At 47.0% G+C, this 25,462-nt stretch overlaps 1 pseudogene; it reads right to left on the reverse strand.

Moving 5' to 3' along the window:
• LOC143399491 (RNA-binding motif protein, X chromosome-like) overlaps positions 1-22,237 on the reverse strand; it is a 54,810-nt pseudogene extending 32,573 nt beyond the window's left edge.
• Positions 22,238-25,462: the final 3,225 nt, after the last annotated feature.

The raw sequence follows: 25,462 nt of genomic DNA on the forward strand, positions 1-25,462 counted from the left end.
GCCAGCCCCCTGGGTCTTCAGTACAGAGGGAGTAGCGGGGGTCTCTAACCACACGCACGTTGCTCTTATAACTTGTTAACAGACGTTATTTTTAGAACAGTTTTAGATTTACAGGAAGATACAGCAGATGGGAGGGGGCGGGGACAAGGGGGTTCCAGTATACTTGTGGCAAATTTCCCAGTTACTAACATCATGCACTATGATAGAACATTTATTGCAATTAATGACCCCACACCTTTTTTGTACCAGGGGTTGAACCCAGAGGTAAATTGCTGAAGCTGGCTTTGAACTCACGATCCTCCTGCCTCAGCCTCCCAAATCACTGGGATTACAGGCGTGCGCCACCACACCCACTTAATGAACCACTATTGATGCATGAATATTAGTTTAAGTCCATACTTTATTCAGATTGCTGAGTTTTTTTTGGGGGGGGGGGCTGGAGGTGGGATACCAGGGACTGAACTCAGGGGCAATCCACCACTGAGCCCCATCCCCTATTTTGTACTTTATTTAGAGACAGGGTCTCCCTGAGTTGCTTAGTACTTTGCCCTTGCTGAGGCTGGCTTTGAACTCGAGATCCTCCTGCCTCAGCCTCCCCAGCCTCTGGGATGGCAGGCGTTCACCACCTCACTGGGCTTGGATTGCTGAGTTTTTAGCCTTATGTCCCTTTTGTGTTCTATGAGCCCTGCCTAGGATGACCCCTGTTAGCTATGACAGTTTCTCAGACTGTCCCTGTTTCTAATGGCCTGCTCTGTCGAGAACAAGGCTGATTAGGAATTTTGTGGGGTCCCTCACTGTTGAAATCTGTCTGATGTAATTCTGGTGATGAGGCCAGCGTTTCAGGTCTGGGGAGGTGGAATGCTGGTTTGATCCCATCTTATCAAGGGCACATGACTTCTGATGTCTCTGGTCTCTGAGGGGGGCCTTCCTCACCTGGCCTCCACCACCATTCCTCTTCTCCTCCTTGTAAGGAGGTCACTCTGCCTAGCCCACATTTGGGGAAGGATTTATGGTCCCCCCCTGAAGACAGGGTCTACATAAATTAGTTGGGATTCTTCATCATGAGAGATTTGTGTAGTTCAAGGGAGACTACATAAAGGGAAATGGGCCAGAGAGTAAAAAATCATGGCTGACAGATGTTTAGAGATACAGAGGAAGTCTTTTTTCCCCTCCAACAAAGGAGAAAAAAGAATCTGAGAAAAAAAATTTTTTTTCATCTATTTTTGATAATCACCTGAACAATCAGACAAGTACTTAGAAATGTGTCTAATAGGGACTGGGCTGGGGCTCAGTGGCAGAGCGCTTGCCTGGCCCATGTGAGGCACTGGGTTCCATCCTCAGCACCACATAAAAATAAACAAATAGATTGTGTCCACCTACAACTAAAAAAAAGTTAAATAGAAATACATCTAATGACGTTTATTATTATATTGTGCATCATGCATAACAAAGAAAGCAAGTAAATATGCAAATAGAACTGGTGGGCCAAAAAATTCTTACATATGCAAGTACACTGTATGAGATGATTGGCATAGAAATAAAGGAATGGTAGGCTGGTGAGTGAGTGAGGGCAGATCAGCATGCACAATTATGTATACACACAACGTTTCTAAAGTCTAGAAGGTCACTTCATACAAATGAGTGCTGTCAGTATGTGCAGCTTGTAGGATTGTGTGTAATTTAGAATATTCCTTTTCAACACCTAAACAGTCCCTTTTCTTTCATGATTTCTTTTTTAAGTCTAAGAACATAAACATTGAAAGAAAATTTCCTGAAGCAAATGCTTTTCTGAGAAGCGTAATACTAAGTGGAGACTTCCTAATCCAAGCTATCAAAAATCCACTCTAAGCCAGATGTGGTGCTGCACACCTGTAATCCAGGCTGAGGCAGGAGGATCTCGAGTTCAAGGCCAGCCTCAGCCATGGCGAGGCCCTGAGCAACTCAGGGAGACCCTGTCTCTGAATAAAGTACAAAACAGGGCTGGGGATGGGGCTCAGTGGTTGAGTGCCCCTGAGTTCAGTCCCCTGTACCCCTCCCCATCTAAAACAAAATCCACTCTATGCCAGCTTTCCAAATACATCTGGTGAGACTTAAAGTACTGCCGCAGTCTGGCTGCAGCAGAATAACCGGGGGGTGACAAGCAACTTGTGTAGATTGATACAGCAGGAGTGGGAGCCGTTTATTGTAGGACAGGAGGGGTATATATACATTCCACACAGCTTATCTAATTAACATAAACTAGATAGAGCAGTCAACCAATAAGGAATCTCCACACTTAATGGCTCGCTGGCGTTACTTCACGAACCACTCCCCCTGGCAGAATGCCAGGCGCCATCCTGACTCGTTTACAGACCCTAACAAAGCACAGACAGAGAGCAAGATCTTCAATGGTGGTTTTCCTGCTGTTTCTTGTAATACCTGGGCCATGGTTTGAATATGTGTTACCAAAGGTACCCAGATTGATGGCATCGTCCCTTAGGGTGGCCCTTAAAGGAGATGGGGCATGGCAGGTCCTTAGGTAATCGGGGGCATGTTTTTGATAGTCAAGGGTCCTTGGTCCCTAAAGCAGTGAGGCACTTAGTGGATGTCCTTGATGTTGGCAACCACATGACACGTCACAGTGAGGAAAGACAGCAGTGGGTTTGGAGTAAGAATGAGTACAGCGTTAGGTATGACATCACTCCACAGCCATGCTGCCTTGAGCGCCGTTGCTGATCAGCTGTGTCACATCAACCTCCTTCTCCACCCTCTTTGAGCCCCTCTCAAAGGGAATAATGACAGTTCGGAACTGCCACATAGAGCTGGGGTGAGGATAAAACAAGTTGGATCAGGTTAAGCACTCATTGTTTGCATGTAATCAAACCACATTAGTCATTGATCATTAGTCTGTGAATTCTAACTTCAAAGTAGCATAGGCATATATACACAATGGAATATTACTCAGCCATAAAGAAGAGTGAAATCATGGTATTTGTCAATAAGTGGATGAAACTGGAGATATCATGCTAAGTGAAATAAGCCAATCCCCAAAAACCAAAGGCCAAATGTTCTCTCTAATATGTGGATGCTAACACAAAATGGGAGGCAGGCAGCTAGGGAAGAATAGAAGTTAACTGGATGAGACAAACCAGAATGAAGGGAAGGGAGGGGGATGGGAATAGGAAAGACAGTGGAACGAATTTGACATAACATTCCTCTGTTCATATCTGAACACACAACCAGTGAAACTCCACATCATGGACAGCCACAAGAATGGGAAGTTAGACTCTATGTCTGTATAATATGTCAAAATGCATTCTTCATCACGTCTATCTAAAAAGAACAAATTAAAATGAGAAAAAAAATCACATAGGCTATGAGAAAAAAAAAATCTGCCTTATGAATCTGACTTATAAAAACCCAGTTTAGGAGTGGCTGCGCTATTGAAGATCCAGAGTGATACTTTATAGCTATTTTAAAATGCACTTGGGGTCTATTTAATCAGGGAGGGTGAGATGGCCGAGAGACAGCTCCTTTGAAAGAAGAGTTTACCCCTCACAGTTTCCCAGAGGAGGGAACATGCAGTACCAGGCGGGGCCACACAGGGGCGCACAGAGTTGGCAAGCGACAGGAGGAGTAGGAGGAAGGGAGGCCAAGAGCCTGTGTTGAGTAGGGGTGCTCCTCCTTGGCAGGAAGGGAAGCGAGGTTTGTAGTCAGAGGGTCGGTGCGGGATTTCCATGCCCCTGTGAGGAAACAGGGAAATATGAGTGTAAGCCCTGCTGGCCATGATTTCGACCCATGGTTTCAAGATCATCAGTTGCAGGATATCAGGAACGATTCTCCCAGCATCCCAAACCCCTTTTCCCCTCTGATTGCTCTTTCCTTGGTTCTCGGTGGCTGCCGTGTTTGCCAGGGATGCTTGTATTTCTTGCTCTCTTCTGGACCTTGCGGAAGGTCTCCTGCTCTGGCTCCTTTGGGCTGAGTCCTCTCCCGTTCCTGAGTCTGTGTCCATTAGCCTTGGACAGGGCTCTCCTCGGTTTCCCGCTCTTTCTTCTACAGGGGAAGGCTGCCCCTTTTCACAGGCAAACACAGAAACTTGGAAAAGAGGGGCGCTAAGGCCGCGTCATTGTGTCAGCTGGAGGTGGACGTCTTGGCATGGCGTTGGAGCCTTTCTGGTTTGGGGACGGCCAGGATCCCGTGAAGCCTTTGCCAATGTCAAGGGCCTTGGCAGGGAGCTGAACCCTACATCCCGAGGCCGGCCTGCCCTGGGCCACAGTGGGATCTCCAGTGAGGCCTAGAGAGATCGTCACCCTGTGGGACAGAACCCAGAGACCGCCCAAGACCCCCTTCCCTTTTCTAAAGAGAAGCCCCCTTAATAACCACTCCAGGCCCATGAAAGGGTAACCACGGGAAACCCTGCTCCATTCAGCTGGGAAGGATTCTTGAAGAAGCCTTTCAGGTTCTTTTGTGATTTCCCCCTCTTTTATAGGGGGAGCTCTGTGTCCTGGGGTTGCTTCTCTACTATATCTGTGGTGCCTCTCTCCCCTGGGCCCACCCCTGACCCCTGACCCCTGACCTCTCACCCCAGCCTCCTCCGTTTGGATAATTCTGAGGCCCTTTGAGAGCAGCCTTCCACCCAGAAGTGAGGAAAACCTCTTTTCTCTTTTTATTTAGTCAGGAAGAAAAAAACATATTTTACTTTATAACCCTTGCTTTACTCTTTTACTTTGTGCTTTATTTTTTAAGATTAGAAATGGAGAGAGAGATTGGTAGGCACAGTCTCTCTGGTTTGGGGTTCTGCTCCCTTTACAGAGGTCACTCTCCTGATCACACCTGTAGTGACGGTGGCACAGAGAGCGGGTAGCTCAGGCAGAGTTCTAGAAGGACCAGTTGAGTCACAGAGACAGATGGTCCCCAAACTACCATGGTTATAGGACCTATGATTTTTGGACTTGACAGTGGTGTAAAAGTGATACTCAGTAGAAACCAGGCTTCAGACTTTGAGTTGTGGCCTTTTCCTGGGCTAGAGATGTAGGAGCCAGTCCTCTCTCAGTGCTGGGAGTGACAGCGAGCCACACTCCCAGTCAGCCACGCCTCCGTGAGGGGAAACCTGTTCTCTGTAGTGCTCCATGAGGGTGGCTAAATTGGTAGGTTCTGCATCTTTACCACACACACACCAGATAGAGCACTGATCTCCAGCGTATAAAGAACCCCAAAACACCAAAAAATCAAATAACCCAATCAACAAATGGGCCAAGGACCTGAACAGACACTTCTCAGAAGATGAGATACAATCAATCAACAAATATATGAAAAAACATTCAATATCTCTAGTAACTAGAGAAATGCAAATCAAAACCACTCTAAGATTTCATCTCGCTCCAGTCAGAATGGCAGCTATTAAAAATACAAACAACAATAAGTGTTGGAAAGGATGTGGGGAAAAGGCACACTCATACTTTGCTAGTGGGACTGCAAATTGGTGCAGCCATTCTGGAAAGCAGTGTGGAGGTTCCTCAGAAAACTTGGAAGGGAACCACCTTTTGGAATGGAACCACCATTTGACCCAGCTATCCCACTCCTCTGTCTAAACCCAAAGGAATTAAAAATAGCATACTACAGTGATGCAACCACATCAGTGTTCATAGCAGCTCAATTCACGATAGCTAAACTGTGGAGCCAACCTTGATGCCCTTCAACGAATAAATGGATAAAGAAACTGTGGTCTATATACACAACGGAATATTACTCAGCATTAAAGAATAATGAAATTATGGCATTTGCAGGTAAGTGGATGGAGGTGAAGAACATTATACTAAGGGAACTAAGCCAATCCCATAAAACCAAAGGCTGAATGTTCTCTCTAATAAATAAATGCTGGTCCATCATGAAGGTACTTTGGATTGGGCAAAGGGGAGGGGGGAGGGGTAGGTGTAGGGGGTGTAGAAAAGATGGTGGAAAGACATCATTACCCTCGGTATATGTATGATTGAGAAACGGTGCAACTCTACATCGTGTACAACCAGAGAAATGAAAAGTTGTGCCCCGTTTGTATACAATGAAACAAAGTACATTCTGCTGTCCTGTAGGACTAATTAGAACAAATTTTAAAAATAGGAGGTTCTGTGAGTCAGGTGTATGGGTTAATTTTCCATCACTGGAACAAAATACCTGAGAAAATCAACTTTGAGGAGGAAAATTTTATTTGGGCTCATAGTTTCAGATATTTCTGTTTTTGGCTGACCAGCTCCATTGCTCTGGGCCTGAACATCATGGCAGAAGGGTGAGGTACAGAAAAGTGGCTCAGCTCATGGCAGTCAGGAAGTGGGGGGGGGGGGGAGCCAGGGACAAGATATGGTCCCCAAGGGCATGCTCCTCACAACCCACTTCCTCTAACTAGATCCATCTCATCATTTCTACCACCTCTCAATAATCAAGAGTTGACCGATGGATTAATCCACTGATGACATCATAGCCCTTGTGACCCAATCGCTTTCCAAAAGCTCTACCTCTGAACCCTGCTGCAGAGAGACAGGTCTTCAACACACGTGCCTTTGGGGAACATTCCACTCCGTAACAGTGTCTTAAGTGCATTTTTGACTTAGGGTATGTTCAGTTTACAGTGGGTTTGTGAGGACACACCCCCGTCACTGATTCAAGGAGCCATGCACACATTTACGATCTAAAGACATATTCCAAAGGAGCCCTGGAGTTTACGTCACGGTAACTGTCTGTCATTCTGACTTCTATTTGCCAAATGGGACGTCTTGTTACCTGCCCGTCTCTTTTGTCTCAAAGATATTCCTGCTGCAGGTCTTGGCTGAAGGGGCACATGGAGCGGTCTTGAAGTGTTAGCACAGGAGAGGTCGAAAGTGAAAACCAAGCCCACCCAAGTTCCAGTGACAGGATCCATGTCAGTACAGGCTCCAAAGCGAGACGCAGCTTCACCTTGCTTCATTTGACTGAAGCAAATGCCATCGGCTTCCATTTTCCCTGACATTTATTATATTAGGGAGGGACTGGCTGGGGAAGGGGCATTAGCCACAAATATGACAAGGTTAAAGAACAAGGTTAGGTCTGAAGCACTCTGTTCAGACAGTTGACATCCCTGGGTTCATCAATCAATATTATTGATCGGGCCAAGCTTCAGGTTAGAGTCATTTCTGTAACAAGATTTAGCCTGCACCAGAAACGGCATATTGGGGATGAAATGTCGAAAGCCCGTCTTCTCAGAGATACAGTTGGGGCAAACATTCTTAATCTTAAAAATAGAATTGGAAGTGTTTCCAGCCAGGAGGATGCTTAATTAGATTCAAGGAGAAGTCACCCCAGCTGTTCATCAAACAAACAGAACTGTCTGGCATCTCCCAGTTCTGCAGAGATGGAGAGATCCCCCCACCATGTCCAAGGCTGAGGGACCCCCTCAGCAAAAATCCTTTGGCCTCAGTGGCGGAGCCTGGTAGGCAGGGCTCATTCTCTGTCAACTTCCTCTGTTCTCGAAGCCCAAGGAGTTTCTAGTTGAAGAATAGCGACCACGAAGGGTTAGACAGAGAAGGGACCTTACCAATTAGTAACCTGCTGTTTCTCCCCTGCGCTCCTGGAGATCCATCCTGTCTTTGCCAGACTAAGTCTAGACCTGGGCGGTGCAGGGAGGTGGGGGGAGGCAGGGAGGGAATACAAATGCAGGAAGCCGAGAGGCAGGGAGGGAAGGTGGAGAGATTTTTGCAGGAAGGCTGAAATCCAGGCATATGACCAAGGTTTAGGAAAGAGCAAGAACAGGTGTGGAGGTTAGACCGAGCAGCTAGCACTGAGCGAGTTTGCTAGTTTGGTGAAGTTTGGGACTCTTAAAGAGAAAGGGAGACTTGAAGAAGGGTGGCTGTGAGTCACAAGTTATGAAACCAGAAAGGAAATTTTGGAAAAAGATGACTAGCCCCTCAGGTTCAAGGGACAAGGCTCAGCCTTCGGTTCGGTGCAGGAAGCCCATTTGGGATCCTCATAAGAAGGACCACCTGACTCTACCTGGAAACATTACTGATAGGGGATGTGCTGGCCCACTGCAGACTAGAAGGATAGGTAAGGACACAAATGCTCAAGCCAGTCTGCAGGGCCACCAGGGATTGACTGCAGCATCTTGGAGATGTCCCCTAACATCTCTGTGCCTACATTTCTATACCTATAATTTGGTGATAATAATAGTCAAGGTTGTGAGGGGATTTCATTGTATATATATTTATGTAGACATACACACAAAATTACTTTATAGATAATATGTAATTCTATGCAAAAATCATATATGCACATTCACATTGATTTATTCATGAATTATATATGAGTTGAGCATCTATGCTATATCTATATACATATGCTATACGTCTCTATATATATGCTATAGAAGTCAACTGTGTCAACTGTATATCCTTAGATATACAGTTGAGCATCAGACTCAAAAACCTCAGATCCATAAATGCTCCAAAATCCGAAACTTTTGTAGCAGGGACATGATGTTGCAAGTGGAAAATTCCACACCTGACCTCATGGGACAGGTTGCAGCCAAAAGCAGTCACACTAAAAATACTGCATGCCGTCACCTTCAGGCTATGCGTGTAGGTTGTGCAGGAAACATGCACGGATTTGGTGTTCAACATCTTATTTTGCAAACATTCCAAAATCTGAAAAAGAAATCCCTAAAACACTTCTGATCCCAAGCATTTAGGATAACGGATACTCAGCCCATGTATCACGTGGAACGATGAATGCTTGGAGTTTAGTAAGTGGCACAGACACCTGCTGTTGTTACCACAGGTTGCTCTCTGTATGAGAAATTTCTTCTTCAGATGGAATAAGTTTGGCTTGTTGGCTTCCCGCCTATTTATCCCCTCTCACAGCCCAGATGTGACTCAGACCAAGTCTCCTCTGCCTTCCATGAGTGTACCCTTCATATGTTCAAAGATAAGTTTCCTGTTCCTCTGTTCTGGGTTTAGATGTGAGCTGCAAGTTTGGGTGCAGTTCAGAGTGACCCGCGGGCCTCTTAGCCTGTGCTCTGAGTTCAAATGCAGACTGTTTTAGGGGGAGTGTCCCCCAAACTCCTGTGTGAGACAATGCAGGAGTGCTCAGGGGTGAAATGGCTGGGTAGTGAGAGTTACAGCCTAATCAGTGGATTAATCCACTGATATGGATTAGCTGGGTGGTAACTGGGCAGGCAGGGTGTGGCTGGAGGAGGTGGCTCACTGGGAGTGTGACTTTGGGGTTTATATTTTGTCCCTTGTGAGCAGGGAGCCCTCTCTCTCTCCCTCTCCCCCTTCCCCTCCCTCCCCCTCCCCTCCCTCCCCCTCCCCCTCCCCTCCCTCCCCTTTCCCCTCCCCCTCCCCCTCCCTCCCCTTCCCTCCCTCCCCTTTCCCCTCCCCCCTCCCCCTCCCTCCCCTTCCCTCCCTCCCCTTCCCCCTCCTCCTCCCCCTCCCCCTCCCTCTCCCTCTCCCTCGCCCTCCTTCCTGGTCACCATGTTCTAAGCTGCCTTCCTCCTCCAGGCCCTTCCGCCATGATGTTCTGCCTCACCCTGGGCCCAGAGCCACGGAGTCAACCAACCAAGGACTGAACCTCTGGAACCATGAGCCAAAATGAACTTTTCCTCCTCTAAGTTATTTTTGTCAGGTCTTTTAGTCACAGTGACAACAAAAATAAAAAATTAAACTAAATTAAATTAAAAAGCCTGACTAAAGCACTTCCCCAGTAAAACCAGTCCCCAAGCCCATCTTTACTTGGATTCGGTGGCTTGCCTTTCTTCCCCCTCTATTCTTTTTCCCACTAGAAACCAGGATGGGAATGTTATCTGGGATACAGAATCTGTGTGCAATGCCAGCATCTGATTGCAGGGGGCGATACTGAGTCCTTCCAAGAAGATACTGAGGTGAGGTCTTCTGTCAGCCAAGCTCTGCTGAAATCTCTGCCCAACCTCATCACAAAGGAATATGGACCACGCTCTGTCCCCCCACATGTAACCTGATGAGCTCCCTGATTGAATTTTGGCCATGGGCTGGATCTGCTGTCTTAACTGAACAGAGAAAGAGAAGCTGACCTTGTGCCCTTGTTCAAAGGAAAGGTGATGGATACAGCCTCCCAGTGGGAGCCCTGATTACATTTAAGGACAGCAGAAGACGAAAATAGGGAAGAAAGTGCTTTATGGTAGCATATGAAAGGATTCTTAATAATAATCGCCCTTGGGGGCTGGCGCTGTGACTCAGTGGTGCCTGGTACATGAGGCTCCAAGTTCAATCCCCAGCATCAGGAAAAAAAAAAAAAAAAAAAAAGAAATCCCCTGGTTGAGCATTTCTTAGAGGACACCAATTTCTGCCTCCGATACAGAAATCCAGTCCTTTTTTTTTTTTTTGAACTGGAGATTGAACCCAGGGGCACTTAACCACTGAGCCCCATCCCCAGCCCTTTTTATTTTTTTATTTAGACAGGGTCTCCCTGAGTTGCTTAGGGCCTCAATTTTGCTGAGGCTGGCTTTGAACTTGGGATCCTCCTGCCTCGGCCTCCCAAGCTGCTGGGATACAGTTGTATACCACCGTACACAACAAAGTCCTTTCTTTTTTTACAGGTCTCTAAGCTTATTTCTTTTTTGAGGTTAAGATTTTTGTGTTCACTAGTGAACACAGACAGTATCACCATTATAGTTAGAAGCTGGGAATTATGTATTTTGGATTATCTCAGATGACCGAGTTCATTTTGACTTAATTTATTATTTGACCATTGGAGCAATTTACACTTGCTAGCAAATCTTGACTGCATTTTACCATTAGATTAAACTTATAAAATTTGCAAAGCCACTTACCACCTTCTCTCTGTTTTGAGGAGTCTAACTCACTGTCCACTAGGTTAAGATCGATGGTCTCTGAGAGGTAGGATTACAGACCGTTTTAATTCCTTCTCTGGGGAAAATGGCAAGAAATCTAATGAGAACACAATTAAATATTATTTTTACACACTTTCTTTGATAAAGAACAAGAAGAGGCAGTTTTCTTCATGTCCCCAGGCTCTCGGAGGGGGTGGAGGGCCTATTTTTCTGGCACTGCTATATGTGTGTTCTAGAATGTTTATAAAAGGATCAGAGAAAAGTCAACACAAAGAGACACGGACAAGGATAAAAAGAAATTATACGTGAAGAGCTACAAAGAATGGTTATGTAAGTGTCTCTGAAAAGTTTGAAGGTGACTTAAGCTGGGCCTGTGTGGTTACTTGACCAATTTAGGTTAAAACCACAAGTTAAAAAAAAATTTTTTTCCCCTGACAGTTCCATACAAATGTATGGTATCACTCTACTGTCAACTGTATCTAAAAAGTACAAATTTTTAAAAACTAGACATGCATGGTGACACCCTGTAATCCCTGTGGCTGGGGAGGCTGAGGCAGGAGGCTCATGAGTTCAAAGCCAGCCTCAGCAAAAGCGAGGGGCTAAGCAACTCAGGGAGACCCTGTCTCTAAATAAAATACAAAATAGGGCTGGGGATGTGGCTCAGTGGTCGAGTGTCTCTGAGTTCAATCCCTGCTACCCCTCCCCCCTCAAAAAAACTATTTTATTTGCATTGATTCATACTCTGTATAAAAATAGAATTGGTCCAAAGTATTGAAAGAAAGAAAAAAACAAGCCGTGCTGGGAGCCATTAGCCAAGTAGGTATGACAATTTCCTTGCCAGTGTACCCCATGTTGCTTAGTGGAAGGACTCGTGGAAATAGGACATTTTGCAGTAACATTGCATGTAAGGTGACCTTGCTCAAGGACCAGGGCGGATCCGGGTTTAGGGCGGTTCCAGGTTTAAGATTATTCCTGCTGGGAATAGGGCGTATCCTGCTGCCTGAGTTCCCCTTGAGTTCTCCCGGGATTCAGAGAGTTTTTGGGAGGCAGAGGAGGTGGATTTGGGCAGAGAACGTGGATTTCCCCGGAACGTGTTTGGAGAGGGCCCGTGTGAGTTCGGGAATAAAGAATTGCTGTTTGAATCTACAAAGCTGTGAGTGGCTCGTGACTGTGTGCCCAGCCAGACTGCGGCAAAGCAGTGTTCTTGTTCTGTCTCTTGCTCAGAATGTGAGCCCATCATACATTAAACTAAAACAGAATAATGTTGAATTTTTAATCAGCATTTTGTTAGGAAATCACAAAGGAAGGGGCGGTGGGTGAACAGATATTAAGAACGAACATCTCCCCTGCTAGGTTGCGTGCATTGTCTGTGGGTCTGTGCCCGTCCCCGGCATCTCTGTGGCAGAGAAGTGGTGCTCTGGCTTGGCTGTGTGACATTCCGTGACAAACGCCTCAATGCTGTGACACATCTCAGGGAAACTATCACCGTAGAAGGGCAGTCTGTGGGGGCCAGGCAATATGCCGTCCGAGGTGCTGCTTGGTGGTTGAGGGGTTTGTCAGAACACAGACGCTGGCTTTATTGATCTAAGGACCTGATGTCAGGGAGATTCTGAGCAAGAATGGGAAGATGACATGGGGCGCTCAGATGACAAGGGAAAACCAGGGCGGCCGTCTGCTGCGGGCAGTGGAGTCGATGTGCGTGTGGCCAGCCATAGATCTGCCCGTGATTGGCAGTTGTTAATAAAGGGTGCTCCGCAGAACACACCTAATGCATCCACTAATATCCTCCCTAAAAGGTTTCTCTGCTAAATGGCAAATTGCTTCTGCGCAGGCAAAATGCTTCATTTAAGGTTCCTAATTGGAAAACACTTTATCAACCTAATGATGGTGAGGACGCTGATGATTAGCAACGCCTGCATTAAAGACGCGCGGCCCATTTGCATCTGGCTCAGAGTTAGGAGGGAATGGAAAGAAGGAGAATTCTCTCAAGATACGCATCTGAAGTTCCTTCCTGCGCTGTGTTAATGGCCTTCCTGGAGTTCAGCCTCGAAAAAGTGAGTGGAGAAAGAGTAACCCCGGGTCTGGACGTGGACACTGCATCCTGCTGCACAGGGACCCAGAGCATGGCAGCTTTCTCTCCTGGGCAAACCAGCCACCTGCCAGGTGCCCGCCACAGCCCTGCCCAGAGCCCCAGGGAGTTGCAAACCAGAAGTGGGGCATTTTTTTTTTGTACTGGACATTGAACCCAGGATCACCTGACCACTGAGCCCCATTCCCAGCCCTATTTTCTATTTTATTTAGAAACAGGGTCTCCCTGAGTTGCTTTAAGTTGCTGAGGCTGGCTTTGAACTTGCGATCCTCCTGCCTCAGCCTCCTGAGCCACTGGGATGACAGGCGTGAGACAGTGCGCCTGGCCTTTTCCTGTTTTTTTTTTGTTTTTTTTTTTTTGTTTGTTTGTTTGTTTTGTTTGTTTTTGTTTTTTGATAGCCACGTGTGAAAAACAAAACCCAAAGCAAGGTGAATCAGGTTCAGGATGCCCAAGAAACAGAAGAATAAAGTGAGATGCAGAAATCAGAAAAGGAGGACCAAACCTTGCTCCATCCAAGGTTCCACGATGCAGAGATTCTTCCCATGAAGCCCAGCCCCTTAGGGTTCCCTCCATTATCCCTGCAGGGGAGGGAGGACGGGCTGAGGAGGGACCAAAGGGAGACCTGGGACCTGAGTCATTGAGCTGATGACCTCGCCTTCTTTCCTGGACTCTGAATGTATGCATTCAGCCTTATTTTCTCAAAGACAAGAGCGACTTTAATGCTTCCCTTTGCAACTGTCACGGTCATGTCAACGGGGGAGAACCGTGGTGACCTTGAACCCCAGGCTCAGCGACCCTTCCTGTGTGTCCCCACTGCAGCCCCAGCCCTGCTGGCCCTGACCTCCTGGTCACCAGGAGACTGGAGGCAGGCAGCTGAGCTAAGTGTCCCTTGCACAGTTGTTCAGCAAAAAAAAAAAAAAAAAAAAAAAAAAAAAAAGCCGGTCACAACAGTGTGTCGGGCCGTGCGTGCCAGGGTTCAGGCCCCGAGCCCCAGAACCTGCAGGTGTGTTTGGGAGTGAGCTGCAGGACTTGGTGACTGAAATCAGGGGGAAGAGGAGAGGGGGTGGCGGTGGCTCTGGGAGGTGCTGTTCTGAGGTTGAGCTGCAGAGTGGATGGAGGGGCCTTGGGGAGCAGAGCAGGTCTGAAGGTCATCTTCAAGGACATCAATCACAGTGCCTGGGGGAAGCCCTCGGGGGTTACTGGGGGTGGGGAGGCAGACAGTTCGCTCTGCTCTCTAATTTTCTTCCCGGGTGACAGACAGGCTGTCAGCTGTCGGTTCAGGACTGTCCCTGCGCCTGCTTCTGGAAGCCCTGAGCAGCGAGGATGCTAGAAACCTATGTCCAGCAGGGGTCCAAAGGCCCATGGGATGGCCCAAGGGGGGTCGGACCTTGTGAGGCACAGGGCTCTGGCCAGATGGGTTAGGTCTTCAGAGACCCCCACGTGGAAAGTGGGGAAGGTTCTGGTTACTATTTAGAACAGCAAGTGTGGGGACCGCAGTTCCTCTCCCATCCAGTGGTTCTGAAGCGTGGAGGTGGGGCATAATAAAGTAATAGCTGATGTGTACCCGGCACTTGGTATTTGTCGGGTTCTATTCCAAGCTCTTGGGGTAAGGGCGCCTGAACCTGGCACAGAAGCCCTGCACTGGGTGGTGCCCATTTCACAGACAGGAAATCAGAGGCACAGAGACAATGTTCCCAAGGCCACACAGTGGCCATAAGCAGTAGGGCTGGGGTGCAATCAAGAGCCATTTGACCCCAGGGACTGTTCTTCTCTCTGTTTTTTGTTTTGGGGGGTGGATACCAGAGATTGAATTCAGGAGCACCCGACCCCTGAGCCCCATTCCCAGCCCTATTTTGTACTTTATTCAGAGACAGGGTCTCACTGAGTTGCCTGGGGCCTCGCTTCTGCTGAGGCTGGCTTTGAACTCACTCACGATCCTCCTGCCTCAGCCTCCGGAGCCACGGGGATGACAGGTGTGCGCCATCACGCCCTGTGAGACTGTGTTCTTAACACCTTGCTGTGTTGCTCCATGAAGGGGGCCCATGGGTGGTGGCAGCGAAGGTGTGATCCCTCTGGGTAGAAGTAACTGAACCAGGTCCAGACCTCACCGGCAGCTTGTCTTCGGCAGCCTTTCTGACAGGAAGGTTGTCTTGGTCAGCGACACCACCCGGCTCACCTGCCCACCCTCCCTTCCTCTGACATCACAGCCTGCACGGGTTGACCAAGTGAGGCCACCGGGAGTCCTCTGGCCTAATAATGCAGAAGAGCCCAGGGACGGAGTGGAGTTGAAAACCTGGGGGTGCGGGTGGCCAGTGGTACAGGGCCACAGTGACAGCAGGAACCCAAGCTACCCGCCGGGGCACATCCACATCCGTGCTCTGCCTGAGTCCTCCCTGTCTACTGTTGCGCCCCGATGGGCAGCTGAGCCTGCAGCAGGGCCTTTTCAGTTTTTCTTTTTTTTAAATTTTTAAAGTTGATTCTTTTTAGTCATCCATGGCAGTAAAGTGCACTTTGACATATCTCACACACATGGAGTCTAGCTTCCCATTCTTGTGGTTGGACCTGATGTGGAGTTTCCCTGGTCATGGGTTCACATATGAACATGGGAAAGTTCTGTCCCATTCACTCCACTGTCTTTCCCGTTCCCATCCCCCTCCCTTCCCTCCATTCCCCTTTGTCTCATCCAGTGACCTTCTATTCTTTCCCCTCCCCTCCTTATTGTGTGTCAGCATCCACATATCAGAGAGAACCTTTGGCATTTGGATTTTGGGGACTGGCTTATTTCACTTAACATGATAGTCTCCAGTTCTGTCCATTTACTGAAATATGCTATAATTTCATTCTTTTTGTGGCTGAGTAATATTCTATGGTGTATATACACCACATTTTCTTTATCCATTCATCTGTTGAAGGGCACCTAGGTTGGTTCCATAGTTTAGCTATTGTGAATTGAGCTGCTATGGACATTGATGTGGCTGCGTCACTATAATATGCTGATTTTAAGTCCTTTGGGTATAGACCAAGGAGTGGGATAGCTGGGTCAAAGGGTGGTTCCATTCCAAGTTTTCCAAGGAATCTCCATACTGCTTTCCAGAGTGGTTGCACCAATTTGCAGTCCCACCAGCAACATAAAACATACCTTTCCCCCACATCCTTGCCAACACTTATTGTTGCCTATATTCTTGACGATTGCCATTCTGGCTGGAGTGAGACGGAATCTCAGGGTGGTTTTAATCAGGCTTCTGCTCCAAAGACTTAATCATCACATCAGCAAATACCAACTCCTGAGCCCCATTAATTACACTCATTGCACTCCTCTTATAGCTGTTTGCAGTATACGCGTCGCTTTTTTTTTGCCCTATAAGAAAACCATGTTTTTTAGCATTTTTTAGTATTAATGAAAATAATCCTTTATTAATTAACTCAATTGAATGCCTCACAATTGGCAGAATTTTTGCCGGTTATCTCCAAAACATCCCTCCCGAGTTTTTGCCATTGCCACAGAACTCAGCCTGCTGACCTTTAACCTCAGGACCAAATGCTACCCTTATTGCCTCTAAATTTCCAAATCTCCTAGAATCCTCCCCGACAATTATCCACCCCACCCCCACACGCAAACCTATCTGTAAGTCAGTACTCACATCCACTCGGAGACCTAATTTGACCAGAAAAAAAAAAAAAAACAGCCCCCAAATCTATTTTCCATAATCAAGTAATACCTTCAACCATCCCCTCTAATCAAAAAAGACTAATTACCCTGAACTCCTTACCATGCCTACTACCTCTGATTTTAGCCTTGACACCCGTTGCTGAATCTCCATGAGTAATTTCAGCAACAACAACAATGAAATGCAAAGACCAACAGCTGTCACGACCAACAAGTCCTATAGCATGCAGCCACCCCTGGAGAAGTTTCCAGAATCAGGCCAAGTTCCTCACCCTCCAGTGCAACCCCATCCTCTGAATTCTTTAATTCAAGAACGGTTTCCCATTGCATCATACATAATTATCAACAATTCCATTAAAACCCCCAATGACAGAGCATCTCAGAATCTCAAATCATCACATCTGATGAGCCTCCCCAGTTCATTTGTTGAAGCCCGAACCCCCAGTACCTCAGAATGGGACTGTATTTGTGGATAGGGCCTTTTTATTTATTCTTTTTTTTTTGGTGCTGAGGATTGAGTCCAGGATGCTTTACCACTGAGCTACATCCCCAGTCCTTTTTATTTTGAGACAGGATCTCACTAAATTGCTAACGGTCTCCTTAAGTTACTGAGGCTGGGCCTCGAACTTGTAGTCCTCCTGCCTCAGCCTCCTGAGTCACTGGGATTACACGCGGGCACCACGGTGCCCAACTAGAGAGGACCTCTAAAGAGGAATTTAAGGTGAAGTAAGGTCATAGGGTTGGACCTTAATCCAATCCAATTGGCCTCTACATAAGAGGAGATTAGAACCCAGACACATTCAGAAGACCATGGGAACCTTCTAGAAGCCAAGGAGAGAGGCTTCCCACTTGACACTGCGGAGACTTTAATCTTGGACTCTGTCTCCAGAGCTGTGGGAAAATAAATTCTTAGGATGCCTACTGCCCGGGGCTTTGCTCTGGCCCCTGGAGCCGTCTCAAACACGTTGACCAAAGAGGTTCACACGTGAAACCTTGAGTAGCACCACCTGTAAACAGCCTCTTTCCCTGGGTTTTCCCCTAAAAAAGCTTAGGTTTGTTGAGGGAATTATGTGAGAGGGAAAGAAGTGGAGTTTCTTATGGGGGAGGAAGTCAGAGGTGCAAAAGACAGAGTGGAGAGGGCTCCCCAAGACCAGAGGGGCTGGGAGGCTGATCCCCCACAGGGGACCTGCTGACGGCGTGCCCTGTAGTGACGGGGAAGCCCCCAGACCACTGAGGTCAAGATTCAAAAGCAGATTTCTTGGGGGGTGCCGGGGGTTGAACTCAGGGACACTCAGCTACTGAGCCCCATCCCCAGCCTTATTTTATATTTTATTTAGAGACAGGGTCTCACTGTGTTGCTGAGAGCCTCATTAAGTTGCTGAAGCTGGCTTTGAACCCGCGATCCTCCTGCCTCAGCCTCCCAAGCCGCTGGGATCACAGGTGTGGGCCCCTATGCTGGCCAAAGAGAGCTATTTTACAGTTTGACTGTTGCTATTAATTCTCAAAGTGTTGACACCATTTTGGCACCCTCCAGAACAGAATGGCACCTGGGCCTGAAGTGAACACATCAATCATACCTTGGAAAGGCCCTGGGCACACCGCTGCAGGCAGTGACCACAGCCCTGTCCAGCATCACCCCTTCCTTCCCTGGTGATAGACACACCCTGACTATGAAGAATACCTTTGCCGCTCAGTGTACATGGTCCTGGGGAAATGGCGGGGTGGCACCTTGTCAAGTGCTCCACATGGATTCTCTCTCCCACTCTTCAGTCTTGTCATAAAAAGACTGATTCTATGGTCAAAGTATACATGAAAAAAATGTTCAATATCTTGAGCAATTAGAAAAATGCAAATAAATACTACACTGAGATTCCATCTCACTCCTGTCAGAATGGCAGCTATCAAGAATATAAGAAACAATAAGTGTTGGCGAGGATGTGGGGAAAAGGCACACTCATATACTGCTGATGGGACTGCAAATTGGTACAGCCAATATGGAAAGCAGTGTGGAGATTCCTCAGAAAACTGGGAATGGAACCACCATTTAACCCAGTTAGTCCACTCCTCAGTATATACCCAAAGGACTTAAAATCAGCATACTACAGTGATGCAGCCACATCAACGTTTATAGCAGCTCAATTCACAACAGCTAAGCTATGGAACCAACCTAGGTGCCCTTCAACAGATGAATGGATAAAGAAAATGTGGTCTATATACACAGTGGAATATTGCTCAGCCATAAAGAAGAATGAGATTACGGCATTTGCCAGTAAATGGATGGACCTGGAGACTCTCATGATAAGTGAAATAAGCCAGTCCCAAAACAACCAAATGCTGAATGTTCTCTCTGATTTGTGGATGCTAACGCAAAACAAGGGAGGTGGGGGATGGGAATAATAGAAATCCTTTGGATTAGACAATGTGAAACAAAAGGAAGTCAGGGGGATGGGAATAGGAAAGAGAGTAAAACTAATTGCTCATGATTTTCCTCTCCTTTATTGAATGCATGACCAGGGTAACTCACATCAAGCACAATCACAAGAGTGGGACCCTAAATATAATAAGTTAGACTCTATGTATGTCTAACTTGCCCACACACATTCTACCGTCATGTATAACTAAAAAGAACAAACCAAAAAAGGGCCAATTCTAGAATTCCCTCATCCTCGTTTTGGCTTCCTGAAGCAGTTGGCCAGGTTGCAGAAGTCCCTCACAGATACCTGTGTGGGTTCACTAGTTTCCTGTGCTGGGCCACCTCTTCCTTGAATCTGGTTTCATTTTGCTTCACTTGGCCCAAGTCCATTTCTGTGGCTTCCAACCGTAGCGTCCCCGTTACTGCAATGACTGTAGAACAGGCCTGCAGGGCCACTCTTGGGGATGCACCGGGCTGTTGTTGATGGAGTTTGAACCGTGCATCCCTTCATAGATGGGTCGCTCTACAGATTTAAAGTATGTGGATTGGAAAGGCAGTTCAATATATAAAGCCATTATTTTGCAGTGTTGTAGCTAATAACTCTTTGTTAAGATCCCGCAAACTTTCTCTCTGTTTTCTTCTAGGATGTTTATCATGTTATATTTTAGTGGGATGAGACGTAGGGATACAGATTTGCTTTCTTGCATATGGAGATCCAATTGCATGACCATTTTTAATTTTACTCATTATTTTAGATGGACACAATACCTTTATTTTATCTATGTATTTTTATGTGGTGCTGAGGATCAAACCCAGTGCCTAGGTTTGCCTAGCACGTGCTAGGCAAGAGCTCTGCCACTGCCAGTGCTGGGATTGAAGCCAGGGTCCAGCATCATTTCTGCCTTTGTTCAAAGCCGATTTCTGGACTGTAGCCAGCTCCATTAACCAGTGGGTCTGTCGCTACACCAATACCAGCCTGTGTCGATCACAGTAGTCTTACAATAATAATGTCCTACGGGGAGGTAAGTGTATAAAGTCTTACCCTTCCTATTCCATCCCTAAGTTTTCTAGTATGAAAGTTTGAAGAATAAAGGTTTTGTCATACTGTTGTTGTGGGGCAGGTGGCTCAGAAAACACATCAAGTCCCAGATTTGTCCAAATTGAAGAGTCTACTTAGCCAGCGGGCCGGGACTGCTCACTACAGGACCAAGTGGTCTCTGCAGGAAACAGCCCTGAGACTGAGCCTTTGAGGATACTTAAAGGCAAAAACCACATCTGGGTTGACGTGGCTGCAGGCCAGCAGGTGCAGAAGCTGCACTGGGCAGTTAGCGAGACAATGCGATGGGTACATTGGTATTGCCCAGGGGACTTTCCAGGTTGGCATAGAGCAAGCAAGCAGAGGGAAGTGGGTCAAAATGACCCTAGTTGACTACAGATTAGAGAATGGTTACTAAGGTCTGGACAATCCATCTCTGACAAGGTACATTGCCCAAGAAAAATGGAAACCAAAGAGAACAATTTTCCATTGTATAAGAATCGCTATTTTGTGTTGCCAAGTATGTTATGCCAGGTAACTATTAATGGGTACAGAGGCGGGGCTTTCCCATGGGAGAAGCATTTCTTAGGTGATATGGAGTCTCCGGGTAAAATGTTTAGTCATTGCCCAGATAGCCTGGCCCATAACACTGTCACAACAAAGAAAGTTAGTAATAATTCCCAAATATTATTTACTCTATACTGCATCTTCAAATGCCTCTAATGTCTCTAAAACATTTATGCTATTGTTTGAAAATTACGAAAAAATTATAGGTCTTGGCTGAGCACACTTGTGCACTTCTGTCATCCCAGCAGCTCAGGAGGCTGAGGCAGGAGGATCCCAAGTTCAAAACCAGCCTCAGCAACTTAGCGAGACCCTAAGTGACTCAACAAGACCCTGTCTCTAAATGAAGTATAAAAAGGGCTGGGGACATGGCTCAGGGGTTAAGCACTCCTGGGTTCGATCCCTGGTACCAAAAACTAAATAAATAAATAAACTTGCCTGGATTTGTCTGGCTATTTCTGTGTGTTTCAAAAGGCCTATCTATGTTCACTGAGAAGAAACACAAGGTGTTTATGGACTTGTGGCAGGAAAGCAATAAAAGCCACCAGAGACATTAGGACATTTTTTATTCTAGTACTTCACCAACGAGGAAGAGGAAGCAGGAAATTTTGCAAGGTTCAAGAAGTAGTTGTTTGGGGCTGGGGTTGTGGCTCAGAGGTAGAGGCTCGGCTAGCATGCATGAGGCACAGGGTTCCAGCCTCAGCACCATATAAATGTAAAGTAAGGATATTGTGTCCACCTAAAACTTGAGAATAAATATTTTTTAAAAAAGTAGTTGTCAACAATATGGAGAAAACATTTTTTTCTTCCTTTTATAAAAGCTAAAAAAAAAGGAAGAAATAAGTCAGAGAGAAAAGAACAATATGTGAAGTTGCACTTACATGAAGGAGGCTTTTTTGAACCTTTTTTATTATGGCAAAATATGCATAACAAAATTTTGGCACTTTATTTATTTATTTTGGTACCAGGGATTGAGCCCAGGGGTGCTTAACCCACTGAGCCACATCCCCAGCCCTATTTTGTATTTTATTTAGAGACAGGGTCTCCCTGAGTTGCTTAGGGCCTCGCTAAGTTGCTGAGGCTGGCCTTGAACTCGCGATCCTCCTGCCTCAGCCTCCAGAGCCGCTGGAATGACAGGGTTGGGACAGCCACACACAGAATTTCACACTTTAAGGTTTTTCTGTTTTCCTTGAAAATAGGGTTTGGCTCTGCAGCCTTGGCTGGTCCCAAACTCCTAGGCTGATGCAACCTCCCCTACTTCGACCTCCGAAGGAGCCGGGACAGCAGGTGTGTGCCACCACGCCTGGTGAAATGTTTTTAAGTGCCATTCAGTGGCCTTAATCGCACTCACCATGTTGGGCACCCTCCCTTCCGCCTATTTCCAAAACGTGCCATTGCTCTCATCAGGAGCTCTGTGCCTGCCCACAAAGCGCCAAGCCCTCACTCCCCGCCCCTAGCCCCTGGGCACCCTGTTTTATTTTCTGTCCTTCCCATTCGCCTACAGAATGAAGGACTCCTGTGGACCAGGGAGTAACCTGGAGCTGGAGCCTGCTGACCGGCAGCTGGCCCGCCAGGCCTGCATTCCCCAGGCCAGCAAGAGCCCGAGAGCCAGCCATCAGAGCCAGGCTCCCAGCCATGCCTCTGGCAGTGATTTGGGGGACCCATGGGGACCTGGAGCCCCACAGGCCGAGGGCCACACAGCCTTGGGGCTGCCACAGAAATGGAGTCAGAGATTCAGGAGATGCTGTAGGGACTGTGGAGGGAGGGGGCTGTCACCTGACCTGGCAGAATCACCTTGGGGATAACAGGAGGGCGGATGACAGATGTTTGCGTCTGGGTGAGCTGGGTGATTAATTTTTAAACCACATTTTTAAATTGGGTTTCTATAAAAAGTAGCAGAAGTGGTGTTTTATTGACAGAGTACAGAAGGGAAAGGTCAGGATGGGAATGATGTTCTTTTAGGGGAGGGAAAAAAATACCCAAGTCAAACAGCAAAGCGATTCACAGGGCTGCTAGATGTCTCGTTGGTGTGACGTGACGTGGCATGGCATTTTCTTAGAAAGAGAAAGAGGAAGTAAGCCCGTGGCAGCCATCCATCCACGGAGAGGGACGGAAGTTGGGGTGTAAGGCGGGGTGAATTGATCCTACCTGAATGTTTGTTTGTTTATTGGTACCAGGGATTGAACTCAGGGGCACTTGACCACTGAGCCCCAACCCCAGCCCTTTTTTTATTTTATTTAGAGATAGGGTCTCCCTGAGTTGCTTAAGGCCTCGCTAAGTTGCTGAGTCTGGCTTTGAACTCATGATCCTCCTGCCTCAGCCTCCCCAGCCATTGGGATGACAGGCGTGCACCACTGCGCCCAGCTGGGATGTTTATTTTTGTGTGGTGGAGTGTGTTGTCCATGTTTGATATTAGTAAGATATGACTAGCAACATGGAGTCTGGATCCAGACGTTTTGAATTCAAATCCTACTGTTTTGCGTATGAGCTGTGTGGCCTTGGTGGATACTTAACCTCTCTTAAGCTCAAAGCCAGCCTCAGCAACTTAACAGGGTCCTAAGTGACTCAGCAACTTAGGGAGAGGGAAAAATACAAGTCAAACAGCTGAACTTCCAATAATCACAGTGCTTTGGTGTAACTGTGTCCTGTGAAATTTCATCTGTGGGAAACTTCATCCCCAAATTCATAAATTGATGCTGTCTGGAGGTGGGGCCTTGGAGACATAATTAGTGTTAGATGAAGTCAGAAGTATGGTGTCCCCTGATGGCATTTGTGGTTTTATAAAAGAGGACAGGAGAGATAAGCATATGTACCCTCTCACCATGTGATGATGCCATTTGCCATCTTAGGATGTGGCAGAGGGTCCTCCCCAGAGGCAGGTGCCTTGATACTAGACTTCCCAGCCTGCAGAAATGTGAGAAAGAGATTTTTCTTCTTTATAAATCCCCCAGTCTGTGGTATTTTGTTATAGCAACATAAAAAGAGTCTAAACAAAGTATCTCTCTCATAGTGTTGCCATATGGAATAAATGGCTTCCTAGGCCTGGGACTCTTAACAAGTACCTGGTACATGCTTAGTACTATACACAAGTTTGATGCCATTATCATTATTCTTAGGCTAGTTTAAGAAATAAAGCAAAAGAAAGGTTTTCCTGCAAGCTGGAACAAGTTAATTTACCCAAGGAAATAAAAAATGAGGAAGTCCCAGAGTCTTAGAGGTAGCCACGGTTCAAATGTGTGTTTTCTGTGTTTCGACTTGAATCAAGAATACTGGCTTATTGCCTAAACTGATGAGAAGTGTTATCTTCAAAATACCTAATTGGGCCGGGCACTGTGACACATGCCTATAATCCCAATGACTTCAGAGGCTGATACAGGAAGATTGCAAGTTCTAGGCCAGCCTCAGCAAATTAGAGAGGCCCTAAGCAAGTCAGTGAGACCCTGTCTCTGAATAAAATACAAAATAGGGCTGGGGATGGGGCTCAGTGATTAAGTACCCCTGGGTTCAATCCCTGGTACCAAAACCCCAGCAAACAAAACCTTGACTTGGGGCTGGGATTGTGGCTCATCAGTAGAGCGCTCACCTAGCATGGGCGGGACCCAGGTTCGATTCTAAGCACCACATAAAAATAAAGGCATTGTGTTGTGTCCATCTACAAAAAAAAAAAAAAAAAAAGATTTTCTCTCCCCCACCCCCCTAAAAACAACCTTGACTAATCCCACCTAATTGGTATCATCCTAACTTTTAAGAATTCGTTGACTTGGAATTTCTCTAAGGAAGTTTTAGATTTGTTTGTCTTGATGGCCAAGGTCCAATCTCCAACTTTTTTTTTTTGCCCAGGACTTATTGATTTGAACACACAATAATGTGTGGTTGACTCATCTGTGGAAGGAAGCAGTGATTCGTGTGTCTTGGGAGGTGGTCCTTGTGTTAGGTTTTCATGGATATGACCAAAAGGAGAACAACTTAGAGGAGGGTGAACTAGGGTCCCCAAGGGCAGCCCCGGGGACCTAACCCTGCAGCCAGCTCTACCTGCCCACAGATGCCACTCATTATCAATCCATTCAAATTAAAGCTAACCCTAAACTGACCATTCCACTTCCGAGCATTCCCGCACGGTCCCTCCCAGGAGGTTTTGGGGACACCTCGTACGTATCCACACCGTAACAGTCATGAACATCAGGGTCTAAAATTAGGATCTTTTGCTTCACTTGGAACTAGATTAACGGTGGGAGGCGGGAGGGGGGAATGGGGTGTGACTGTATTTGGTTTTACGTGACTTGATTCCTTCCTATCTTTTTTTCTCCTGAGATATTTAGAAAACGCCCAGAATGGCTGTTTCATTCCAAGTGCATCCCTCCGGAGTGCGCCCCGTATCCTTTGCAAGGGCTGCCCGCGGTCATGCCCACCCAGCCTGCAAGTCCCTGTCGCCAGGCGGGCCTGGGAGCAGGATCCTGGTCCCAGGGCGCTGCTGCCCTCTGCTGGCCATCACTCGGCACTGCAACCGCCCCGCGGGGGCCTTTGCCGAGAAGGAGCAGCGGGTGGACCGGCCAAGGCCCAGCGGGGTTCGGAACGTCTGCCACCCTAAGCCTCCAACCCAGCCGCCACCAGCCCTCCGCGAGCCCTGCCGGAGAACATTCGAAATGAAACGGGTCTAAATGGCATGGATGAGGCAGTCCACCTGGTTCCGACCTGCCCCTGGCCTACAGCAGGTGTCTAATTGCTCAATGCCTTCGCCTCCTCTGGTCTCGGATGGCTGAATCGCTGCTGGTCGATGCAGTGTGATTCTAGTGTGTCCAAGAGATTTTCTTCAAGACAATCTTTTTAAAATTTCATTGCAATTTATGTGCTTTCTGTTCGAG

The sequence above is a fragment of the Callospermophilus lateralis genome, chromosome 1, assembly GCF_048772815.1.
Source record: "Callospermophilus lateralis isolate mCalLat2 chromosome 1, mCalLat2.hap1, whole genome shotgun sequence".
Taxonomy (NCBI): Eukaryota; Metazoa; Chordata; class Mammalia; order Rodentia; family Sciuridae; genus Callospermophilus; species Callospermophilus lateralis.